We start from the raw sequence: 25006 nt of genomic DNA on the forward strand, positions 1-25006 counted from the left end.
TTGGATGAAACCATCATACATAGTACTTTTTCACATAATCAGAGTTCACAGGCCTAGGTAAATCATCTCCATACATCCTAGTTAACAACAGAGCTCCTCCGGAGAATGCTTTCTTCACTACATATGGGCCTTCATAGTTTGGTGCCCATTTGCTTCGGTCTTCACTTGGTAATGGCAAGATTTTTCGTAGTACTAGATCCCCTTCTTCGAATCTTCTTGGTCGGACTTTCCGGTCATATGCTTTGGCCATCCTTCTTTGGTATAACTGGTGATGACAAATTGCAGCCAACCTCTTCTCACTTATCATGTTTAGCTGCTCATATCTCACTTTAGCCCATTCAGCTTCTTCTAGTTCAGATTCTATTAGTACTCTCAAAGATGGAATTTCTACTTCCAAAGGCATCACTGCCTCCATCCCAAATACTAATGAGTAAGGTGTAGCTCCAGTAGATGTCCTTACTGCTGTACAATATGCATGCAGAGCAAAGGGAAGCATCTCATGCCAATCCTTGTACGTGACTACCATCTTCTGGATAATCTTCTTGATATTCTTGTTTGCAGCTTCGACAACACCATTCATCTTTGGTCTATAAGGAGACGAGTTTGAATGTTTAATTTTCCACTTCGTACACAATTCTGTGATTATTTTTCCATTAAAATTTTGGGCGTTGTCGGTCACTATCTTCTCAGGTGTACCGTACCGACATATCAAATCTTTCTCAATGAAGCACTTGACCACTTTTTGAGTTACATGAGCATAAGAGCTGGCCTCCACCCACTTTGTGAAGTAATCAATGGCTACTAAGATAAATTGATGCCTATTGCTGGCCTTCGGGTTGATTGGACCAATCACATCTATTCCCCACATTGCAAATGGCCATGGTGATGTCATATTAAACAGAGGAGCTGGAGGTGCATTTATCTTATCACTGTACACTTGACATTTATGGCATTTTCTGACATAATCGATGCAATCTTTCTCCATGGTCATCCAGAAGTACCCAGATCGTTGCATTTGTCTAGCCATCATGTGCCCACTTGCATGAGTTGCACAAATTCCTTCATGAATTTCTTGCAATGCTACCTTAGCTTCGATTTCATCTAGACATCTTAGTAAAGTTCCATTGAATGATCTTTTATATAGAATTTCTCCATCCAGGTAAAATTCCATAGCTAACCTTCTCAAGGTCTTCATATCTGCTTTAGATGCCCCCAAGGGATATTCTTGATATTGGATAAACCTCTTGATGTCATAAAACCATGGGTTCCCATCTATTTCTCCTTCAAGTGAACAACAATGAGCTGAAAAATTTTTAATCTCAATGTGGATTGGTTGTACCCTGATTCCGTAATCAATTTTGGCCATAGAAGCTAAGGTTGCCAAAGCATCAGCAAACTGGTTTTTGTCTCTTCCCACATGGGTAAAATCTATCTCATCAAAGCCCTCAGTCAGTTTTGAGAGATATTGTTGATATGGGATCAATTTTTCTTCTTTGGTCTGCCATTCGCCTTTCACTTGACAAATTATTAACATTGAATCCCCATAGACATCAAGCTTCTTTATTTTCATCTCTAAAGCAGCTTCCAACCCAAAGATACAAGCCTCATATTCAGCAGTATTGTTGGTACATTCAAATTGTAGTTTGATTGAGATGGGATATTGCTTCTGGTCAGGTGAGATTATCACAGCCCCCGCTCCATTGCCAGATACATTCACTGCCCCATCAAAATACATAATCCACCAATCATTCTTCTCTTTGTCTTCTTCTACTATCAACACATCTTCATCCGGGAAGTCAAATTTCAAAGGCTCATAATCTTTGATAGCATTATCTGCCAAATGATCAGCAATTACACTTCCTTTTACGGATTTTCTTATCTTGTATACAATGTCATACTCGGCCAACATTACTTGCCATCTTGCTATTCGACTTGACAAGGTTTCTCAAAGATGTATTTAAGAGGATCTAATTTTGAGATCAACCAAGTGGTATAATACAACATATATTGTCGAAGACGCTTCGTGCTCCATACAAGAGCACAACATAGCTTCTCAATCATAGTATATCTGGATTCACAATCGGTGAACTTCTTACTCAGATAATAAATGGCTTGCTCCTTTCTTCCAAACTCATCATGTTGTCCCAACACACAACCCATTGCTTCCTCAGTTACTGTCAAATACAAGATCAAAGGTCTTCCAGGCACAGGTGGCACTAACAAAGGTGGATTCTGTAAGTATTGCTTTATTTTATCAAAAGCTTCTTGACAATCTTTGTCCCAAGTACCAGGATCTTTTTTCCGAAGCAATCGGAAAATTGGCTCACATGTTGCTGTTAATTGAGATATAAATCGTGCAATGTAATTCAAACGTCCCAAGAAACCTCTTACTTCTTTTTCGATTTTAGGAGTTGTCATAGCTTGAATTGCTTTCACTTTATCAGGATCGATCTCTATTCCTTTATTGCTTATCACAAACCCTAGCAACTTTCCAGACTTCACCCCAAATGAGCATTTTGCAGGATTCAATTTCAACTGATACTTCCTTAGTCTTTCAAACAATTTTCTTAGAATCTGAACGTGATCTTCTTCATTCGTAGACTTGGCAACCATGTCATCCACATACACTTCAATCTCTTTATGTATCATATCATGAAAAAGTGTCACCATTGCCCTTTGATATGTGGCTCCAGCATTCTTTAACCCGAATGGCATCACTTTGTAGCAAAATGTTCCCCATGGTGTGATAAAAGTGGTCTTCTCTTTATCTTATTCAGCTATTTTAATCTGGTTATACCCGAAGAATCCATCCATGAAGGAATAAGTTGAGCTTCTAGCAACATTGTCTACCAAGACATCTATGTGAGGCAAAGGAAAATTATCCTTTGGACTAGCTTTGTTTAGATCCCTGAAATCTACACATACTCTGATTTTGTCGTCCTTATTTGGTACAACCACTATGTTCGATACCCATTGAGGGTATTTAATGACTTCTAGAAAACCAGCATCCCACTGCTTCTTTATCTCTGCCTTGACCTTGAGTAGAATATCCGGGCGAATTCTTCTCAATTTCTGCTTGACAGGTTTACGTCATTCTATCAAAGGCACTCTGTGTACTACAATATCAATGTCTAAACCAGGCATATCTGCATAAGACCAGGCAAACACATCCATATATTCTTGTAGTAATGAGGTTAAATTGCATCTTTCTTCTGTAGTAATCAGAGTTCCAATCTTTAGCTCTCTTTTATCTTGCTCGGTGCCTACATTTATCACCTCTAATTCTTCTTTTGCAGGTTTCCAAGCATGCTCAGACTGTTCTATTTGTCTAGTGAACTCTTTCATATAATCTTCATTCCATTCCTCTTCGTCCATTGCAATCACATCCTTATCAAAGTTTGGCCATTCATTTTCAATGCAATATGTTTGTGGATTTATGGAGGATTCGTTTTCAGAATTCCTGAAAGCGGAAGGTGTTTTGTGTAAATGCGTATTTTGTAGCCAAACAAAACAACAAAAGATAACAATTGCTGAAGAAAATGCATGATCTCAATAATATTTTAAAAGTTGACTCAATAATTATTAAAGACCTTATGTTGACATCTTGAGCCAAGATTTCCAACTAGGTACAAAAACACAAAGCAAACTACAAAGCAAAGCACACAAAGCACATAATAGCAAATATAAGCAAACGCTTGTTCATTACTTCTTGAAAACGACTGGGGCTTCTTCAATCTCCCAATTACAGAATACTTCATCAACCGAAAGCTTTCGCACAAAGGCGTTGGTTGGAGCCTCTTCTAGAGAGTGGATAGTTAACTGAGGTAACAATTCATCTTCTTTTGCTGTTTTTGGCTCGTCATTAGAATTCCAGTCTTGTCCTTCACCTTCCTCTACATTATTGATATCCATGAAAGCAAGTTTCTGTCCCAAGACTTCCGTCATGTTTTCAGGTTTCATCACATATGCTAACTTTGGGAAAGAAACATGGATGGGTGGGATTACAATGTCTTCTTCTTCTGGCTTTCTTCCTTCCATTCTGGCCAACCTTCTTTCTCGCTTAATCCTAGCAGCTCTCTGGTAATCATCTTTCTTAGGCTTAAAGCCAAGCCCAAACCTCTGATCAACATCCTTAATTTTCATTATGTTGACTTTCTCAAGATTTCTCGTAATTGGATCATTCTGGAATGGTAGCCCATGTTTCAAAAAGCATTTAGCTATCATTCTGGTAGTATCAGAAATCATTGGTCTTCTTAACACTGTATTCTCTGGTACCCATTCAGTGTTCACAATCTCAAAGGCATGGAGATTTCCATCTTTGCAATCTTCTGCTTCAATATAAGTGATCGACACATTCCTTATCATGGATAAGGTTTCTTCTGCCTTAACTTTCACTAGAGTACCATTGATGATGTACTTCAGACATTGGTGTAGAGATGATGTCACAGCCCCAGCGGTATGTATCCATGGTCTTCCTAGTAACATGCTATACGAAGGATGGATATCCATCACTTGTAAGGTTACCAAAAACATTTGAGGCCCTATAAACAATTCAATATCAATGGTCCCTATCACCGGTCTAGGGGAACCATCATACGCTCTAGCTGTTATCGTGCTTGGTCTCATGTGAGTAGCATCAATTGGCATCTCATCTAGCATATGCTTTGGTAGCACATTCAACGCCGAGCCATTATCCACAAGCACTTTGCCGATCAAACAGTCTTTACATTTCACGGTGATGTACAAAGGCTTGGTATGCCCAGTCCCTTCCGGGTCTAGCTCATCTTCTGTGAAGTATAGGTAATTAGAGGCTTGAATTCTCCCCACCAAATGTTCCATTGTGTCTTGAGTAATATCCTGCGGCACATATGCTTCATTCAACATCTTTTGCAATGCTTTACGGTGTAACTCAGAACTCAAGATAAGTGACATTAAAGAGATTCTGGCAGGAGTTTTCTTCAACTGATCCACCACACTATACTCACTATGCTTCATCAATTTCAGAAATTCATTGGACTCGTCCTCACTTATGGGTTTGTTCACTTCCATGCCTTTAAAAGCATCAACTATCTCTTTTCCTTTAGCTTTCCTCTGCCTCTCTAATTCTTCTGGTGTAAAACACCGACCACTTCGAGTTAAACCACCGATTTCAGGGTGAAAGATAGGAGTAGGGTTGAAAGAATACCTATAATTGTAAGGCATTGTGCCATAACTCTCACTGTTTGTGCATACAGGCTTGGTCAGGATTAATTGGTGGACCACCCACAGTTGGTTAAAGTCTACAAACTTCCATTTTTGTCTCCTGACGGCCTATCATCCCAATTTCACTGCTCCCTTCTTCACTCTCTATCCTTATCATGCCGAAAGTCAACATCCTTTTCACTTCTTGGTGAAATTCTTCACAATCATCAATGTGATGTCCCACCTTGCCATGAAACTTACAGTAGTTATTTCCATTCGTCACTGGTTCAAACTCAGATAAATATCCAGACTGTACCAGCATACCATATAGTCTTTCCATGGAAACCTTCAAAACTCTTTCCTTCTTGTCCTCCACTCCTACAACATTCACTCCCCCACTGCTTGTAGCATGATTGGGCAAAGGGTTGGACTTCACATTCGGTGCATCATCAAAAGTTATCCATCCAGCCTTTATCAATTGCAGAAGCTTGTTTTTAAATGCATTACAGCTTTCAATGTTATGTCCAGCAACGCCAGCATGATATTCACATTTCAGATCTGGCTTATACCAATTTGGGTATGGAGGTTGCAATGGGGTTAAGGGAACGGGAGCTACTTGCCCAATACTCAACAACTTTGAGTACATTTCTCCCAAAGGAAGTGGTAATGGTGGCAATCGCTCTTGGGTTCTTTGAAAATTCCTTCTTGGAGGATTAACGATCTGGTTACTTTGTGGGTCATGTGGTTGGTTTTGTTGGTTGGTAGGGAAAGGTTTAGTGAAGTTTACACTTGCAACTTGTTGGGTAGGCATTTGGAAGTTATAATGGTGGTAATTTGTTTTCTTACCCTTATACACTCCTTCCACGCTGTTCACCTCGGAATCCTTCTTTTTCCCAATAAAGCCTTTCTTCTCAGTAGGCTCTGACATTCTCCCCGCTCTAATCGCTTGTTCTATTCTCTCAGTGATAGTTACAGCATCATAGAAATGCTGAGCTGAACTACCCACCAGGTGTTCAAAGTAGGGAGATTTAAAAGTGTTAGAAAAAAGAGTGACCATTTCTTTTTCTAACAAAGAGGGTTGCACATGAGATGCTTTTTCACGCCATCTCAAAGCGTATTCTCTTACAGTCTCTTTGCTGACCTTTTCCATGACTAACAAGCTTGACCTGTCCGCGGCTACCTCCATGTTGAATTTATACTGCTCCACAAAGGCTTTTACCAAATCTTTCCACTTTTTGATCTTGGTGTTATCCAGCCTTGTATACCAGCTTAATGCCGATCCAGAAAGACTGTCTTGAAAGAAATGGATGAGAAGTTTCTCATCATTCACTACCTCTGCCATCTTATTGCAATAAGATTTAAGATGAGTGACTGGGCATTCAGTTCCAGTATACTTGATGAATTCTGGTACCCTAAATTTTCTGGGTACAACTACATTTGGAACTAAACACATTTCTGCAGCATAAACAGGATCATATAAGTCTGCCCCTTCTACTGCCTTCAATCTCTCTTCTAGAGCGGTCAATTTATCATAATCAACATTTTCAGAGAATTTCATCCTTTGTGGGTCATCAGTTGCCAGGTTTATAGTAACTGGCACTTGTGCTGGTGGAACATTGGCAGTGAATTGTTGTTCAAATGAAGAGGGATTTGCCCCTAAATTTTGAGGTGGGAATACAAAGGGAGCTGATGGCATAGATATAGATGGAGTTGCAACTGCCGGCTGGGTAGAGGTACCTTCCCCAGACTTGGATACTAGGGTCTGCTCGAGTAGACTTGTAAGTCGTGCTATATCGTTTTTCATGTTCTCTAACTCTCTTTGATAATGAGCCTCTAGTTGGGCTCTTTCTTCATTCTCCATTATCTTCCTTCGTAGTCGAGTGTAATGAATTTTATGGCCACTTGGGGGACCTATATTTCAACCTGGATGAATGCAAGTAAACTAAATGAAATGCACAAATGGGTGCAAAATGCCATATGGTTTATGCATGTTTGTTATTGGTTTCAAATTTTCTTTTAACTTATGATAAGGAACAAACCAGATCAGATTCTCTTAAAAAAAAGTTCTCACTGAGGACTCCAAACCTACAGGGACTTGAACCGATTTAGGGGAGAAATTTGATGCCATAAATCAGAATCAAAATAAGCATTTCTCATTATTTTACAATATTACAATTACAACAGACTCAATCTTTCCAAAGCCTTGGACCGTCATATGCTGAGATCTCATTAATTCCATCTCTGATCAACCCAAAAAACCGATGGAATTCATTTCTAGTCATTGGCTCACCATCTGCTATTTGTTGGGCTATACCTCTTAATCCTAAAGCATAATTTTTGGCATCATCTGCTTGTACATGATAGCGCATAGCTTCAGAAGCCCAACATTCTGCTTCTCTTTCTGCATTTTCTTTTTCTGATGATAAGGTCTGCTCAATGGAAAACAAATGATCCACCCGCTCATCTAAATTGGCAATTATTATATTTTGACTTCGGCACTGCTCCTGGAGTGATTCATTTGTCTCTTCCAACTTCAATACCATTTCCTCAGCTTTTGATGCTCTTCCAATCCATCTCTTCATGCTAACATCTTGCCTCTTCTTATCCTCTGACAAAAGTACATATTTTTCTTGTAGTTGCTGGAACTTAAGTTGTTGTTGTTGTAGTTGAGCTGACAAATCATCCTTTTCTTGTCTTGTGGTAGCCAAAGCTTTTTCTTGAGTGATTAGATTAGATTCTAACCTTCTTCTTTTGGCCCCTAACTCTTCCACTTCAGCATTCAAACTTAGGTTGTAAGATTCTTGTTGGGCGCAGACTTCTTCGTATATGTCTTCAGCAGACTGAATCAAAGACCTCGGTGGCCCTTCAAAAGGAGGAACTCTGTACCCTTTCCCTCTCGTCTTTTGCCATATCGGATACGTTTTAGTTGTTTTTCCTTCTACTCTCTTAGCAGAAGTAACCCTACCAGGATGTTTCCATGCCTTCTTCACTGACTCTAATAATTTCTTCGAGGTCTTGAAATCTTCATAAAATGTTGCCAGTTCGGTAGTCATTGGAATAAACTGCTCAAATCCAAATTGTCGCAAAACCATGTTGGGACAATAACTAATACAGCAGCGGGCTCCTATCAACGGAACCCATGGGTAATCACCACAGTATGCCAGATAAGATTTGAAGTAAGAGTATCAACTCCTCCAATGAAACTGGGATTTACTTAAACTTCGAAACATTGATTCCCATGTGGATCTTCCTACTTCATGCAAATGCTTTTCAGCAAAATTCTCCAACTTAGAATAAAGATGCCATGGGGTACCAATCAAACCTGAAATCTTCCCCTCAATCATGTGACTCACAGTCCAGACAAACAACAACTGCAAACAACATCTTAAACGACCCTTTCCAGCTTTTCTACAATAATTCAAGGATGAGAATGTTTCTGCCAATATTGCTGCAGCAGGGTTGATTTTAAGGGTCACTACACTTTTAAAAACATTAACAGCCTCAAAATCAATCATTCCCTCGGCAGATGGAAAAAGAACCAAACCATATATGCCTAAGGCCAAAATTCTCAGTCGAATTTCGTTGCTTTCATCGTGTAATCTCCTGTTGAATACGGCTTCTAGTACATTCCAAAACCAACCCTGGCTATTTCCTCGTTTAGTCGCCTGTGATTTTGCTAGTTGACAGTCTATCTGAGCAATCCAAGCGAAATTAGAAGGTGCATGCTCTGTATGTGTGTAAAAGTACACCTTTTCTGACTTGGGACAATCTAACAGGGAATCATACTCCTCGATAGTAGGAGTCATATCCACGGTATCAAAAGTGAAGCATCTATATTCTGGATCCCAGAACCCTATCATGGCTTGAAAACAAGCATGCTGGACCCTAATTTTCAGTAATTGTGATAGATCCCCATATTGTTTCTGAAAATCAATTTGATCATGAGAGGATAACTTTTCCCAACAATCTAGCAACTGTCCTGTACCAAGTGGCCTATCATCTAATTTAACATGCTCTGGCAACTGAGACTCAAACTTTAATGGCAAACAATCCCCTTCATCATGTTGGTTCAATTCTGATCTGGTCAAAAATTCCTCAATAGTAATGGGCTTTTCCATCTCACACTTCCTATAAGGATCGGTGGAGATTTAATGAGAATATGAAATGTATATGAACATGTATGTTAATGCATTGATATTTGTTTGTGTCCTAAAGGTATATCCTAATTGATAGGATTTAGCTCATAGGGTTTGACTCAGTTTATTCTAATCTTAAAGATTTTCTTTGGTTCTTAGATTGCCCGAATTACCCATGGGGTAATCAGCCTCTTAACCTTATACAACATGAGTATGGGAAGAAAATTCCACAATACCCGTCACATAGGGTGAGTTACAATCCAAGCGAAAGTCCAAATGAGCATCAGTGGACATAAGTCACACTTGCCACTTGAATCTTTATTTTCTAATCTTAAAAAGGACGAGCTTGGGTCCAGAGCTTTTATGGGTTCACTGTGAAGTGTGTGAATACACAAATAAATAACATGCATGCATGTGTAATTAAAAAATGAAATGATTTACAATTGATATTGCATAAAATAAATAGTGCAAATAAAATAAATACTCAAAAAAAAAATAGCAATAAAAAAAATGAAAAGCACACACAAGCAGTTGGTTCAACCCTGTCCCCAGTGGAGTCGCCATTCTATCGATACACGACGTCGGGCGACGGCTCCGCTCATTTTTGTTTATTTAACAAAAAAGATTTGTTTAATTGGGGGAAATGAAAATTTTATTGGAGTCGCCATCTAGTAATTTGAGGGAACTAGAAATCCCAAATTAGACACTGGTCCTAGAGATTCGGGTACTGGGTTAGTTATGATTAAGGGAAGGTAGACACCACCCTTAAAACATCCTTTCAAAAGAAAGGTTACCCTTACTTGTGTGTTTTTTTATTTGTTTCAAATGATATTATATTTTGAGTTTATTTGCAATTTTTTTTTTTATGGTTAACGTCGGTCCCTAAAAAAAATAGGAGACACGTTAAAAATGACATCAGTCCCTAAAAATAGGAGACTTGTCTAAAATATTGACGTTTAACCCTAAAAAGGAGAAGTACGTCTGAGTTACCAAAAAACAAAATTATGGACATAATCCATATTTGTTTGGTATTTAAACTTTTTTATTTGACATCGGTCCTTTTTATAAAAAGAGACGTGTCGACAAACAATATTTGTTTATAAAAACAAATATTTTAATATCGTTGAGATATGGCTATAACTATATTTAAAAATTGGGCTTTGGACCCACGAATGATGACATAATAGGATGGGTGTTGGACCCGCGTTGTTATTCTTTTTTTGTTTTATTTTTTGTTTTACAACATGCAAGAAAATTTATATACAAAATAAAAAAAAAATTAGCAATCTAAAAAAAATTACATGAGTGACACCGTATAGGTAAAAGACTGAAATACCCTCGGTTTCTTGAAAAATTGCGAAAATGCCACTGGCGGCGCGTGTGTCTCACGCGCTGTCACTGTTGACGATGGCGAAATTTTCCGGCGAGATTTCTGGCCAACCGATGGTCGGTTCTGGTAGATCTGAGGTCGAGGATTCTGTTGGTGGTGGTCTCGACGGACGTTGATGGCTGACGAGGGAGAATCGACGACTTGAAGCTTCGGTGGCCGGCGACGATCGCGGCCTTTTTTCGGCCAGATGAGGCGGTGAAAACGATGAAAACCACTGGGGTTTTACTTTACGGCATGTGAGGAACCTTTCTGTGGTGTTTCGGAGGCTTGATGAGGCCGGAGATGGAAGATCGGAAGAGAGAGAGAGAGTCGCCGGCGAGAGGAGAGAGATGCTCTGAGATTTACTACGGTGCGGACGCGTGTATGGTGTACCGGTGCCGCTGAAGGATGTTAACCGTGGGATCTTGGATGAAACGATCGTATGACTGGGATTGGCTAGATCTTCATGTTGATCGGACGGCCCAGATTGTCTGGTTTTTGATCCTGTGTTGTGCGAGACACCGAAAGCTCGGTGCACCGGATGACGTGGCGCAAAGGGATTAAATCCTGAAATATTTTAACGGCTGAGATGTGTTGGGATATGTTTGGTATTTATTAAATTGTTTTTTTAAAAAAACAATATCCTACTCTCGTGAAGAAAAACAAAAAAATTAGGAATAGTATCAATTCTTTCTCTTCCTTTTATTTCTCTTCTTTTCTGCCCCTTTTTTTTTTCTTTTTTCTTTTCTGCCCCCCTCTCGTGGCTATTTATAGCCACGGGACAACTCACTCATTAAATTATGTTTTATTATATATAATAAGAAATAATGCACACAACTACCATAATTTTGTTTTATTATATATAATAATAAATATTGCACACAACTACCATAATTTTGTTTTATTATATATAATAATAAATATTTACATGGGTAAAACTAAAAATTCAAATCAGTATTAGAAAAATCCCGTTTCAACCGCCAAAAAATGGAATACCAAAAAAACATTTGATGGGTATCGACCCGATGAACCGGGTTTTGGTCGAAAATGACGGTTTTGACCCAAGACAACCCGAAACTCATTTTTTACCCTGGTCGACATGGTATGACCCGTATTGACCCGGTGAACTCGGTTTTGGTCGAAAATGATGTTTTGTGACCCGAAACAGCCCGAAACTCATTTTTTACCCTGGTCAACATGGTATAACCCGTATTGACCCGATGAACCCGATTTTGGTCGAAAATGATGTTTTTGACCCGAAACTCATTTTTTACCCTGGTCGACATGGTTTGAATGAAGAGATGCGGTTGACTCGAGAGAGAAAAAAAATATTTTTGAATTTTCAAATTTTTCTTAATGTTTTTTTGGATTTTTTGAAAATATATAAAAAACATGGGTCAAAAATTGGGTAGCAACAACATGTAAAAAATGATAAGAATATCTTCCCAGCAAATTACTTGGGTTGGACTGTATAATGATAAAAGGGAGCAGTCGTGGAAAGTTTTTATGTTATTTAAATTGTAATTAGTGTTATATTGTTAGTTAATTTTAAAAAATAATAAATAGAAGAGATTATAAAATTTATTATTTATAAAAAAATAATAAAAATATCTTCACAAGAATTTTTTTTCTATATAAAATGGATTCAATTAATTAACTAATTGAATGTTATTAGTTACTATTTAAATACTATAAAATTTATGGTATTGATTAGCTAAGCTACTTTTTTCAAATTAAATAATAATTTTTAGATAAATATCAAATATATCTATTAGATTATTATCAATTTTATACTCGAGTTATTTTTTATTCTAATTTTATTATTAGATTGTTTTAATTTTCCAAATAAGTATTTAGGATTTATGTTAGAATACTTAAAGGTAAACAATGACATTAGTTTCTACAAAGAAAGTATAATTAAGATGAAAATATAGACAAAAAAACTTAAAAATTAACGAAAGTCTTTAATTGAGAATTCAAAAAAAATTAAGAATAAAAAATTGATATGAAAAATTATTTATTGAAAACATTATGAAAAAATCCAAAAATAGAAAAGTGTCTTTGAAACTGTAGCTTTAAAATCATTTATATTGTGGATTGAAATGGTAAAATGATGATTTTTCCCTTCTCTTAAGTATCATATGGCTTGTCTACTAGAGATAATAGGATCTTATTATATTTATTTTCTTTTGCACCGTGAAATTACTAATTTACTCTTGAAAACAAAAAATATTGAACTAACTTAAAATCACAAATTCTTTAACTAGCATTCATGGGCTTTTTCATCTTTATATTTTGATTTTTTTGTTGTGATCATGTTGAATAATGGGTACTTTTGTAATTGAATAAATATAAATACTATTATAAAAAAATAATTGATGCATATATTGTAAACATCAACACGTAGGTAAAAGCCGTGTCATTTAGACAACACGTATAAGACGATGCGGTGATCAAATAGTGACTTTCAAAACATCATTCGAATCGTCTCAATAGCCTCTCAGTTCTTGGGCAATGCTTGTAGCATGAGGACCTCTAGTTTAATGCTAACAACTTGTTTTTATTATCTTTACTTTACTAGTTGATTTTAATGCTTCAACCTCTCTATTTTTCTAAACAACCATTGAATTTACTTTTTTTTTTAAAAATTTAATTCTTGTTCTTTTATTAATATTTATTTTATTTGAAATAATTTATAAAATTGAATTTTTTCCAACTTCATCTTTACTTAAATTTTTTTATTTGTAAGATTTGGTTCATGTTTTTCTTATTATTATTTGTTTTGTTTTAAATTATTTTTTTAATTGAATTTATTTTTTATTTTCACCCCCATCATTTAATTTAAATTTTTTACGTCAAATATGATCCTTATTTTTTATTACTATTTGTTTTCCTTTGATAAATTTGTTAGATTTAAATATATATTTTTTTATGATTTTACCATTTAACATTAAATTAATTGGGAAATAAGCTTATTGGTTGAACCTGGATTTATGATTTCATGGGTTATAAATTTGAAAGACTAACCCAGGTATAAGATTTGCCTGAGATTGATTAGTTTTTTATTTTTATTTTTTAATCTATTTGTTCTAGTTTTATCTTTTAACATTTATTTTATTAGAAATTAGGCTTTGTTATTTTTATTTTCTTACCTACTTTCTATAAGATTTTTCTCTAGTTTTGAAAATGACTCGAATTATCTCGAGTCTTTTTTATTACTGTTCTTTTGTTAAATTTAGCTTTTTTAAAAATAATTTTATTTTTTAATTAAATTAGATTAATTGATTCAATATAAACACAAAATGCTCGCTTCATTGTATTTTGCTTAGTTTGTTTTTTCGGGTTGTTGCTATGATGGCGTGTGCGACATCTTTTGAATTTAAAGGTGAGCAAAAAAAACAAAAAAACAGAGAAAACCGGAAAAAAATAACCGAAAAAACTAAATCATGAAAAAAATCGATTAAACCGGTTAAAATTTTTAAAAAACAGATCGGTTTGGTTTTATAAGTCTAAAACCAAAAAAACCGAACCAAACCCAAACAAAAAAAAACCGAGTCAAACCGGAAAAAACAAGCTAAACTGATAAAAACTGGTTTTTATTCTAAAATAACCAAACTGAACCGAAACTTGTTGGTTTGGATTGATTTCAGTTCAGTTTTGTTTTTTTTAAAAAAAAAACTAGTTTGATTACTTTTTTTTGATAAAAACATAACCCAATTGAAAATGATCATTCTAACTTTTGATTTTGTCACACAACTTTTTGCAATAATGTTATAACCATTTTGATTAGCTTTTTTTTATTGGTAAAGTGGTGTTTTATGTGGAACGATGGTGAGTCTTTGATGAATTTTTCTTCATTTTTTTTTCAAATATGATTTTATCATCTTATTTTTTATAGTTAATTATTGTTAATTTTTTAATCCTGTTATTAAATTAACTAATCTTATTAAACTCATTTAAGTTAATGATTCTTTTCTAAAAAAAATTTATTTTTTAAAAAATAGAAAATATATAACTTAATTACAATATTAAACTGTATCGAGTGCATACCAATATACACTTATGGAAAGAAGAGTTATGCCATGAAGGACTCCTGTAGACCGCAGGCGTGGAGAAGGGGGAAATTGATTATCAATTTGCTGCTTTAGTTTATAGCGTTAGGTGTACGAGTGTTATTATTTTTTAAAATATTTTTTATTTATAAATATATTAAAATAATATTTTTTTATTTTTAAAAATTATTTTTAATATTAATATATTAAAATAATATATAAAAACATCAAAAAAATAAATTTAAGATAAAAAAATAAATATTTTTAAATATTTTTAAAAATATTTATAAAATATAAAAACAAACACTCCCCTGAGATTAGGGGGGAATTCAAGCTTCGGTCGCCTTCTACGCGTAGGTATTCGGTGCGACGTGCTAACCGACAATTTATTTATTACCAACAGAAATGATATAATGGCGTAAGATGTGGATTGGCAAAAAGAAGGACTCTTTTGTCATGCAATAGACATGGAAAAGAAGTTGCTGGTCCATCCTTTCTTCTTTTTTTTCCTTCCCTTTCATAGGAAATTATTTGGGTTGGACTGTATAATGATATAAAGGAGCGGTCGTGGAAAATTTTATGTTATTTATACTGTACGATAGTGATATATTGTCAGTTAATTTATTTTTTTAAAAAAATAAATATTAATGGGAGAGATAATAAAATTTATTATCTTTAAAAAATAATAAGAATACCTTCCTGTTTTTTCTATATAAAGTGGATTCCGAAGTTACTAGTTAACCTTAAAATTTATTGATATCGATTAGCTAAGCAATTTTTTAAAATTAAATAATAATTTTTAGACAAACATCAAATGTATTTATTAGATTATTATTAATTTTTATTTGAGTTTTTATTTTTTTATTAAATTTTTTTAATTTTCCAAATAAAGATTTGGGATTTATGTTAGAATATTTGATAGAAAACATTAAAGGTAAACATTGACATAAGTTTTTACAAAGAAAGTATAATTTAGATGAAAATATAGACAAACAAAAAACTTTAAAATTAACGAAAGTCTTTAATTGAGAATTAAAAAAAAAAAAAGAATAAAAAATTGATATTCAAAATTGTTTATTGAAAATATTACCAAAAAAAAGTAAAGCAGAAAGATGTCTTTGAATTTGTAGCTATAAACTCATTTATATTATGAATTGAAATGATGAAATGATATTTTTTTTTTCTTACCAAAAAAATACATATGACCTGGCTATTAAAGATAATAGAGTCTTATTATATTTTTTTTTTTGCAAAATAAAATTATTAATTTACTTTTGAAAACAAGAAATATTAAAATAACTTAAAATCACAAATTCTTTAACTAGTGCTAATAGCTTTTTCATCTTTACATTTTGATTTTTTTGCTGTTATCAAGGGCACTTTTGTAATTAAATAAATATAAATATTATTATAAAAAGATGATTGATGCATATATTATAAACATCAACACGTGGGTTGAAGCCGTGTCATTTAGACAGCATGTATAAGATGGTGCGGTGGTCAAATAGTGACTTTCAGGACATTATTTGAATCGTCTCAACAATCCCTAAGTTCTTGGGCAATGCTTGTAGCATGCGGACCTCTATTGCAATGCCAACGGCTTTTTGTCATTATTTTCCCTTTACTCCTCAATTTTAGTGCATCAACCTCCATATTTTCAAAACAACCATTTAATTTATTAATGTTTAATTTATTTCATGTTCCTTTATTAAAATTTATTTTATTTAAAATAATTTATAAAATTAAATTTTTTTTCATCTTCAACCTCTTTTAATTTTTTTATCTGTCAGATTTGGTTATTGTTTTTTTTTTATTACTATTTGTTTTGTTCTGAATCATTTTCTTAATTGAATTTATTTTTTATTTTCACCTCTTGTCATTTAATTTTTTTATGTAAAATATGATCCTTATATTTTTTTTTATTGCTATTTGTTTTACTTTGGTAAATTTGTTATATTTAAATATTTTTCTAATTTTACTCTTTAACATTAAATTAATTGGAAAATGAGTTTTTTTCGTTTAACATGAATTTAAGATTTCTATGGTTATAAATTTGAAAGACTAACCCAAGTATGAGAGATTTGCTTGAGATTGCTTAGTTTTTTTTTTAATCTCTTTATTTAAATTTATCCTTCAAAATTTATTTCATTGAAAATTAGGCTCTGTTATTTTCTTTTCTTACTTACTTTCTATAAGAGTTTTCTCTAGTTTGGAAAATGACTCGGATTATCCTGGGTCTTTTTTATTATTGTTCTTTGTTAATTTTAGCTTTGTAAAAATAACTTTATTTTTTAAAATTTAATTAAATTAATTGATTAAATATAAACACGAGATGCTTGTTTAATGATATCTTGCTTGGTTCGTTTTTTGGTCGTTCCTATGACGACGTGTACGATATCTTTTGATTTTATCATACAACCTTTTGCAATAGTATTATAACCGTCTTGGTTAGCTTTTTTTCCAGTGGTAGAGTGGTGTCTGCTGTGGAATGACGGTGAGTTTTCAATTGACTTTTTTTCATTCTCTTTCCAAATCTAATATGGTTCACTCATTTTTTATAGTTAATTATTGTTAATTTTATAATTATATTATTAAATTAATTAATCTCATTGAACTTACTCAAATTAATGACTTGAATTTTTTTTCTTTCAAAAACATTGATATCATCTAAATATTTTATTTACTTTAAAAAATTTAACTCTTCTTGTTGCGCAACGTGGTATACCAAATTTTTTTTCCCTAGAAAACATTCGCCAGCTTTGCTTTTTTAGAAACGTTGGTATACCAATTTAGTTATGATTGAAATTTTAAAGGCTTGCTTCTCTCTCTCTCTCTCTCTCTCTCTTTAAAAAAATAATAATAATAATAATTAAATTATGCTAATACAGTACAACCGTCCAAACTTTAATTCAGCTATTTTTTTTTATATAGCCAGCATTGATTCATTCAAAGGGATAATTAAACGAGGATACTCATAGGATTGGGGAAAAAAGAAAAGAAAAGAAAACTTTTTTTATGGTTTATTTACTGCTATCCCTTCTTTGTCTGATTTTTTTCAATAGGTGATCCTACGGTCGGTAATTTTTATGAAAAGGAGGATATCCATAATTATTATATCAAGTTTGAACTCAATAAAATATTATAAAAAAATCACGAATACAATTTGAATATATAAGCTATTTAAACAAAATTAAGAAATGATTATTCAAAATTGGATGGAGTAAATTTACAAAGCATCTTGGACAATAACATGCTTTTGGATTCCCCAACTTTAAAAATTTTACAAACATATTATAAAATCCATGCAATATCTTTTTTAAAACATGCAAAAACACACACACCCACCCTTCTTCCACTAATTACCCACACACCAAAAAATCACACATGTCTACAAACCATTAAAAAATCAAATCTTAACAATAATTTAAACACACATTAAATATCTAAAATTTACAAAAAAAACCTTCCGAAGGCCGAAAATAGATTGGAAAAGTTGCTGCCAAAATCAAGAACCACACTGAAAATTTCTGAAATTACAAATGGTGGCACAGGGGCTCATGTTCCCTTGCAGATGAAATAAAGAAATATGTGGATCTAGACTACCTTAGAAATGAGTCAATATAGATTGACTTATCAAAATATTGTTAACATGTGATTGAAAACTAGTAAATCAAGTGACAGGTCGTCCGCTACAACAAACAACTTGTCACTTGTTATAATTTTTTTTTGAAGTGGATTAAAAATAATAAAAAAATAAAACCATAGTGACTTGAGCTTTTTAATGGCTGGTCAGACACGTAGGCCTGGCCTATTAGGCATGTGGACCTCGCCTACTGGTCAATATTTTTTTTAAATTTAGTTATCAGACTTTCATTATATTATATTATATTGCTGAATCTTTCATTGTTGATGTAGCAATCACGAGAAGAGTTTAAGGAAGAGATAAGTGCTACTGAAGCAGGATAGATGTAAATGGATGATATTAGGATTGTTAGCTATTCTAGTAAAATTCAACTTCTCTAGGGCTTATTTTGAGCTTCACCTAGGTGAACATATCTGGTTGAGATGGTCTAAGCTTGTACTTCAATTGATCGTATGCTAATAAAGACTTGGTCAAGAAAAAGCATGATTGAATTTTTTCAGGTTTCCAATGTCTTGAGTTTCTATATTGGGGAAACAACTTGGCGTGAAGATGGTCACTAATGTGTCTAGCACCTGGTACATTTCTATTCATGATGACATAGGTGGCCATAACATATGATGAAAGAGCTTTCCTAACTCTTTGTTTCAGTTTGTTCTATGTCCTTATATTATTCCATGCACTATGAAGAGGAACTGCCCAATTCTGGAAAGCTAGATCACACTGGAGGGTTAATTTGTCTCAAGTTAGAGATTGAAAAGTTAAAAATAATAATGCTCAAGCCATTGTAACTGTCCAAGTATTGTATATTAGACACACATGACATCTTGTAATAGGGATTTGTGGAAAGCAATGTAAAAGATAATAAAAACACTTGGCAATATCAGATGTGATTTGGTAAATGTGGGGGCAAGGAAAGGGTAAAATGAAGGTTTTGTTCTTGCTGATTTATATGAAACATTAAGTTTTCTCTTACGAATGGTGGATTTGTTGAATCAGAATTTGATAACGTGTAGATTTCAGAAACTACAAAAGTTGTTTGGAGTTCAATGAATGAGAGATCCTTAAGTATGATTGGGCTATACAACATGCAGGTAGTGCTTGAGATGTTTTGGAAGATGATCCTGTTGGAAGGCTGAAAGTTTTTGTCTATAAACTTTCAAGCAAATACAACAAGAAGATTCTGCAAAAGGACCCAAGATGCCTCACCCACATGTTTGCAGCTGAGATCTTTATGCATCGGTTCCTATTATCTAGCCCTGTACGAATGCTCAATCCCAAGGAAGGTGATTGGTTTTATACCCCTGTATATACAACTTGTGATTTGACTCCAAATGGCCTTCCTTTGCCTTTCAAATCACCCCGAATGATAAGAAGTGTCATATAACTTATTTCTTCAAACTGGCTTTATTGGAATCGGACTGAAGGTGCTGGCCACTTTTTTGTTGTGCCACACGACTTTGGTGCATGCTTCCACCATCAAGTGAGTAAACCTTTTCCTTTTTCTTTACCTTCGCTTCTTTCCTTTAGATTTTGTTGACAAATTTTCTCAATGCATTCTGATTTTTGAATCAATTGACCTGAATATGTGATTTCCTGAAGAGCTTTTGAGGTTGCTATATTTCTGGTATATCTAATTATTGATATATATTAGTAATAAAGTGTTGCATTCTGGCAGTTTCTTTTTATTTCCATCAACTCTTAATTTATGTTCCTCCATTCTTTATCCTTTTTGCAGGAAGAGAAGGCTATCGAAAAAAGAATTCTTCCCTTGCTTCAACGTGCCACCTTGGTGCAAACTTTTGGATAAAGAAATCATGTTTGCTTAAAAGATGGCTCCATTACAGTTCCTCTATATGCTCCCCCACAGAAAATGCAAACCCACCTGATTCCTGAAAAAACACCTTGGTCAATTTTTGTTTACTTTAGAGGATTGTTTTATGATGTAGGAAATGACCCAGAAGATGGCTACCATGCAATGTAATTCTTACATGGTTCCCAAATTTTTAAGAAAGTAATTACATGTTCAATTACTTCAAACACTTTTCCATAGAATGTGAGGCTTAAGTATATTTTCAAACAAAATATCAACAGAAATGGAACCTTTATGGTATGACTTATGAAACTAGAATCATGACCCTTTCATATTTTTCAATTAGAACGAAAGAGGTCAAATAGAATATTTGGACTTCTTCATTCAATTGTCAAGCTAATTGGAAGAGAGAATAGATTTCATGTTTTAGCTACGATCCTATATGTATTACAGGCTTAAGTGGAGATCACCGATCAATTTGCTTCATATGTTTACAGAGGTGCACGAGCAGCAGCCTGGGAGAACTTCAAGGACAATCCACTTTTTGTCATTTCCACAGAGCACCCAACAACGTATTGCGAAGAGATGCAACGAGCTGTTTTCTGTTTGTGCCCCCTCGGCTGGGCTCCATGGAGTCCGAGATTGGTTGAAGTAGTGATATTTGGTTGTATCCCTGTTATTATAGTTGACGACATTGTTTTACCCTTTGCTGATGCAATCTCATGGGAAGAAATTCTTAGTAACTTGCCCCTTAGCCCTGCCAACAAAGCTGGTTTAATCAAGGTGGCTATTTCACAGAAAACATAAATCATGATTTTGCATTCAATGTGTCAGAATATTTAAGGGAGTGGCTATTAGTTGTAATCTGCCATGGGTGAAGAAACTTCAAATAGGGAACTGTTATATGTTTTAATCCCCTTGATGGACGACTTCATTGTACCATATAATTATCTCATGATGTGACCAAGTTTTAAACCTTGGCTAATTTGGTCTGGAAACTGTTCTGTGTTCTGTTTCAAGTGACTTGGGGATTCACTGATATCACTCCAGCTTTGAAACACAACTTAAATTCATCGAAAGCAATGGATCAGAAGCCACATGAGCTAAAAACTGGTATGTTCTTATGAGCATCATTTGTCTTTTGAACTGTCATGTTCAGCAATTGAAACAGAAGATCACATCCCTTTTGGTTTTATCGGTAGAACGAGAGGGGACTCGACGGCCACTGGACCAATGAGTGTGTTGATACCGATTGGCAAATTCTTTTGAACTAGATTCCAATTCTTGATACCATTTAACCGAAAATAATAATAGTGTAATATTCAATAAATCCTCTCAAGAAAGTAACCTCCCAATAAAATATCTCACACTCAGACCCGAAATCCCTTAACGTCCAAGAAATATCTTTTTTTTTTTAAATCCTCCAAAGAAAACCAAACCTCACAAAATTCCTTTGAAGAAACTAAAATAAATTACCCAAAGAAATCATGTCCAAGAAAAAAAAATAGATAGAGAAAGAGAAAGAAACGTTATGGTTTAATAAATTAATTTTACCAGAAGTTGTATACATTTACCATTGAATTGATCAGAAGTTAGGAAATGACTGTAATATTGGGTCACAGCTTGAATGTGAATTTTTTGAGTCTTTCAAGAGAAGCTTTGATAGTCTTCTTACCAAATTATTAAAAACAAATTCGATATTATTGTTAAGAATATAGAAGAATCATCTTAACTCAATATATTTTAAGTTATTAAATAAGGTTTCAAGAATAATTTTACATGATTTTCAAGCCTTCCAGAGTTCAATGTTCAAGCATCTTATTGCAAGAAATTAAGCTAGAAGATACTACTTACCTCAATGATATTCAGTGTTCCTTCTTTCAAGTGTCCAAAAAAAGAAAGAAAACTCTACCATCAAGAGAAAGGATAGCCAATTCAATCTTGTAAACTGTATTTTTTTTTTATTATTATTTAGCATCTCTTCTTTACTTTGTATCCAAGCCAGTGTACCCTAAAGTTTCCCAAAAAAAAAGAGGCAATTTTTGTCCTTAAGGAAATCAAAAAGCAACTAATTTAAAGTTTCTTCATTCTTACAAATTGCTCTTATTTACTTCGTATCCTAGTCAACTACCATATCTTAATTATGTAATAATGATTTGCAAAGTTGGTCACATATGCTCTAAAATAATAAAAAAAACATTTCTAATCACCCATTTAATCTCTTAAAATTAAGATGTTACGAAGACATAAACACTGCTAGCAAACTCTCTTTTAAACATTGTTTATTTCAATTATCCACATCATTATTAATTATTATTGTTATTGTTATTATTATTATTATTATGGAAGCCAAATCACAGGGACAAAGGCTAAAAAAATATCAAAATTATGAGCCATATCTCAATTAAATTTTTCTTCAAGAAATTAGATCTCTAAAGGTTAAAAACTTCACGATTGATGAGTTCTTCCATCCACACTTTCTAATAGATTTCATCAAGAACGCGCATTGTATGCAATGAAAACGATATCGTTAATGTGAAGGAAACATGATGTTTTTCATTAAAATATTTTCCTAATTTTGGAGATGAAAGGATAAAACTTAAAACTTTTTAAAATCAAGGGTCGAATTGAAAAATAATTTCTTAGAGCATTCAATTGAAACCCACCATATAATTAGGAGTCTAATTTGAGACTTGTTCCTTTTCTTTTCATCGTAGAAGAATTACCACGCTTAAAGTCATATTGATTGAACATTGTAGTGTTATTAATGAGTGTTTCTATTCCTTTTATTTTTACTAATTTATTTTGTAATCTGATGATTAAATTTATAAATCCACCGCATTTTTTTTATGTCTCGATAAATTTTTAATTGTGTGTTTTTTAAAACTTTACACCATGCATGCATTTTTTATTTATAAAACTGTTACACTCTAATTTTCGTACTTCTTCCAACAAAAATTAATCAGATATAACAAAATTAGTCATATTACCTCTTTATATTGTGGTGAAAATGAAATGATTTGCAATGACTAAACAAAAGAAATGATTAATAGTTTGCATATATGTCAATTAATTGATAAAATTCTTGATAGAATGAATTTTAAGGATGCAAAGTATAATTCAACAAACAAAAGAGCAAGAGAATAATATAAATCTCTTTTAGCTGAGATTGTGCAGTTGAGATCTCTTTTAGCTGCTTTAACAAAACATCAACAGGTGCATAGAGCATTCCTAGGAGGTTTGTCGACACAAAATGATGATCAAGGGACAAATTAACCTCCATAAAAAAATAAAATAGAAAGATGCTCTAGAGTACTTGTTTTTTGTTAGAGAATAATATAAATTATATTTTAAAACTTCATCTAATAGATTAAGCTATTGAGTTGAGATGGTTCTTTGACATGGTATCAGAGCCTTGATGACTAAGCGGTCACAAGTTTGAATCTCACCATCCCTATTTATTTGATAAAAATTAAACACAAGATAATATGGGTCTGTGCAAGTTTCAAGTCCAAAAAACTTTTACTTGAAAAGATAATATAAATCATATCTTGAAATCTCACATAATACCTTCTTTTTTGACATTCGTAATCTATCTATAGTTATATATTTAAGAGTACTAGCTCCTGATTCTTTTACCGTAATGCATAATACGACTACTACTTTATTACCGCTGAAAATTTGCAAAGCCTTTGCCTATCTAGCTAGAATCTCTTGAGAATGAAAAGATGCTGGATAAACCCATTGTTTTAATCATCGAGAGGATGACTATCGTTGAATAGGTTATCTATCCAAATTTCTGAAATTTTTCTGTGTTTTGAAGATGCAAAATTCCACTAGTGCAAGGCAGAAACTTATTAGTAAATTAAATGGTAGTCACATGTTCAAACCTTTGGGAAGTTTAGTGCTCTAACTCATCATTTTGATATTCAAAATTCCTTCTTTGAGTGTCCAGAAAGCGATGTCTATTGCCTATCAAGAAAAGAAAACGGGGGGAAAGCGACTAGTTTAAAGTCTCTTGATTCAAGCAGCATCTCTTTATTACTATTTAGCATCTCTTCGTTGCTTTGTACCCATGACAGGTACCAAATTCTTACGTGTACATGTAACTATGGTTTGTGAAAGCGATTTTGCATGCCGTTCAAATCGCAAGACTTGCATGTTCTTACGCCGGGGGTGAGTATAGAGTCAATGCTGGAATGAGCGACTCCCAGAGCAGCTTCTTGTGATGACATTAAGACTATATGATAATCAAATATTACAAGCTCTCCAAAAACTTATACAGGTAGCATTTACGAGCTCCTTTTGTATACTAAAACTAAAACCAGAACAGCTAGAGGGGCGCAGCACATTTAAATGCTTGTATTTTATTATTGAGAGGCAGGGGGTTGAAATTGGATGTGCGGGCAGTGCCTTTCAGGTTCTCCCATTGTCCATAATGTTTCGAGTTCACCTCGTTGCCTTCCCAGCGTCAGAAACGTACCTGCATCCATGATTAAAGAATTAATCTCATGCGAATTAATTGTGCAGACAAACAAGAATGACCACTTAAGGAGGCAATTTCTGTAATTCTGATCATAAACGAAAAATAATTAGGGAAGTTTAGTGCTCAAATATCATATTGATATTCAGAATTCCTTCTTTGAGTGTCCATAAAGCGATGTCTATTGTCTATCAAGAAAAGAAAAGGGGGGGAAAAGCATTTAAAGTCTCTTCATTCTTGCAGCATCTCTTTCTTACTATTTAGCATCTCTTCTTTGCTTTGAACCCATGACAAGTACCAAATTCTTGCTTGTACATGTAACTTGGTTTGCA

The sequence above is a fragment of the Populus alba genome, chromosome 15, assembly GCF_005239225.2.
Source record: "Populus alba chromosome 15, ASM523922v2, whole genome shotgun sequence".
NCBI classification, from domain to species: Eukaryota; Viridiplantae; Streptophyta; class Magnoliopsida; order Malpighiales; family Salicaceae; genus Populus; species Populus alba.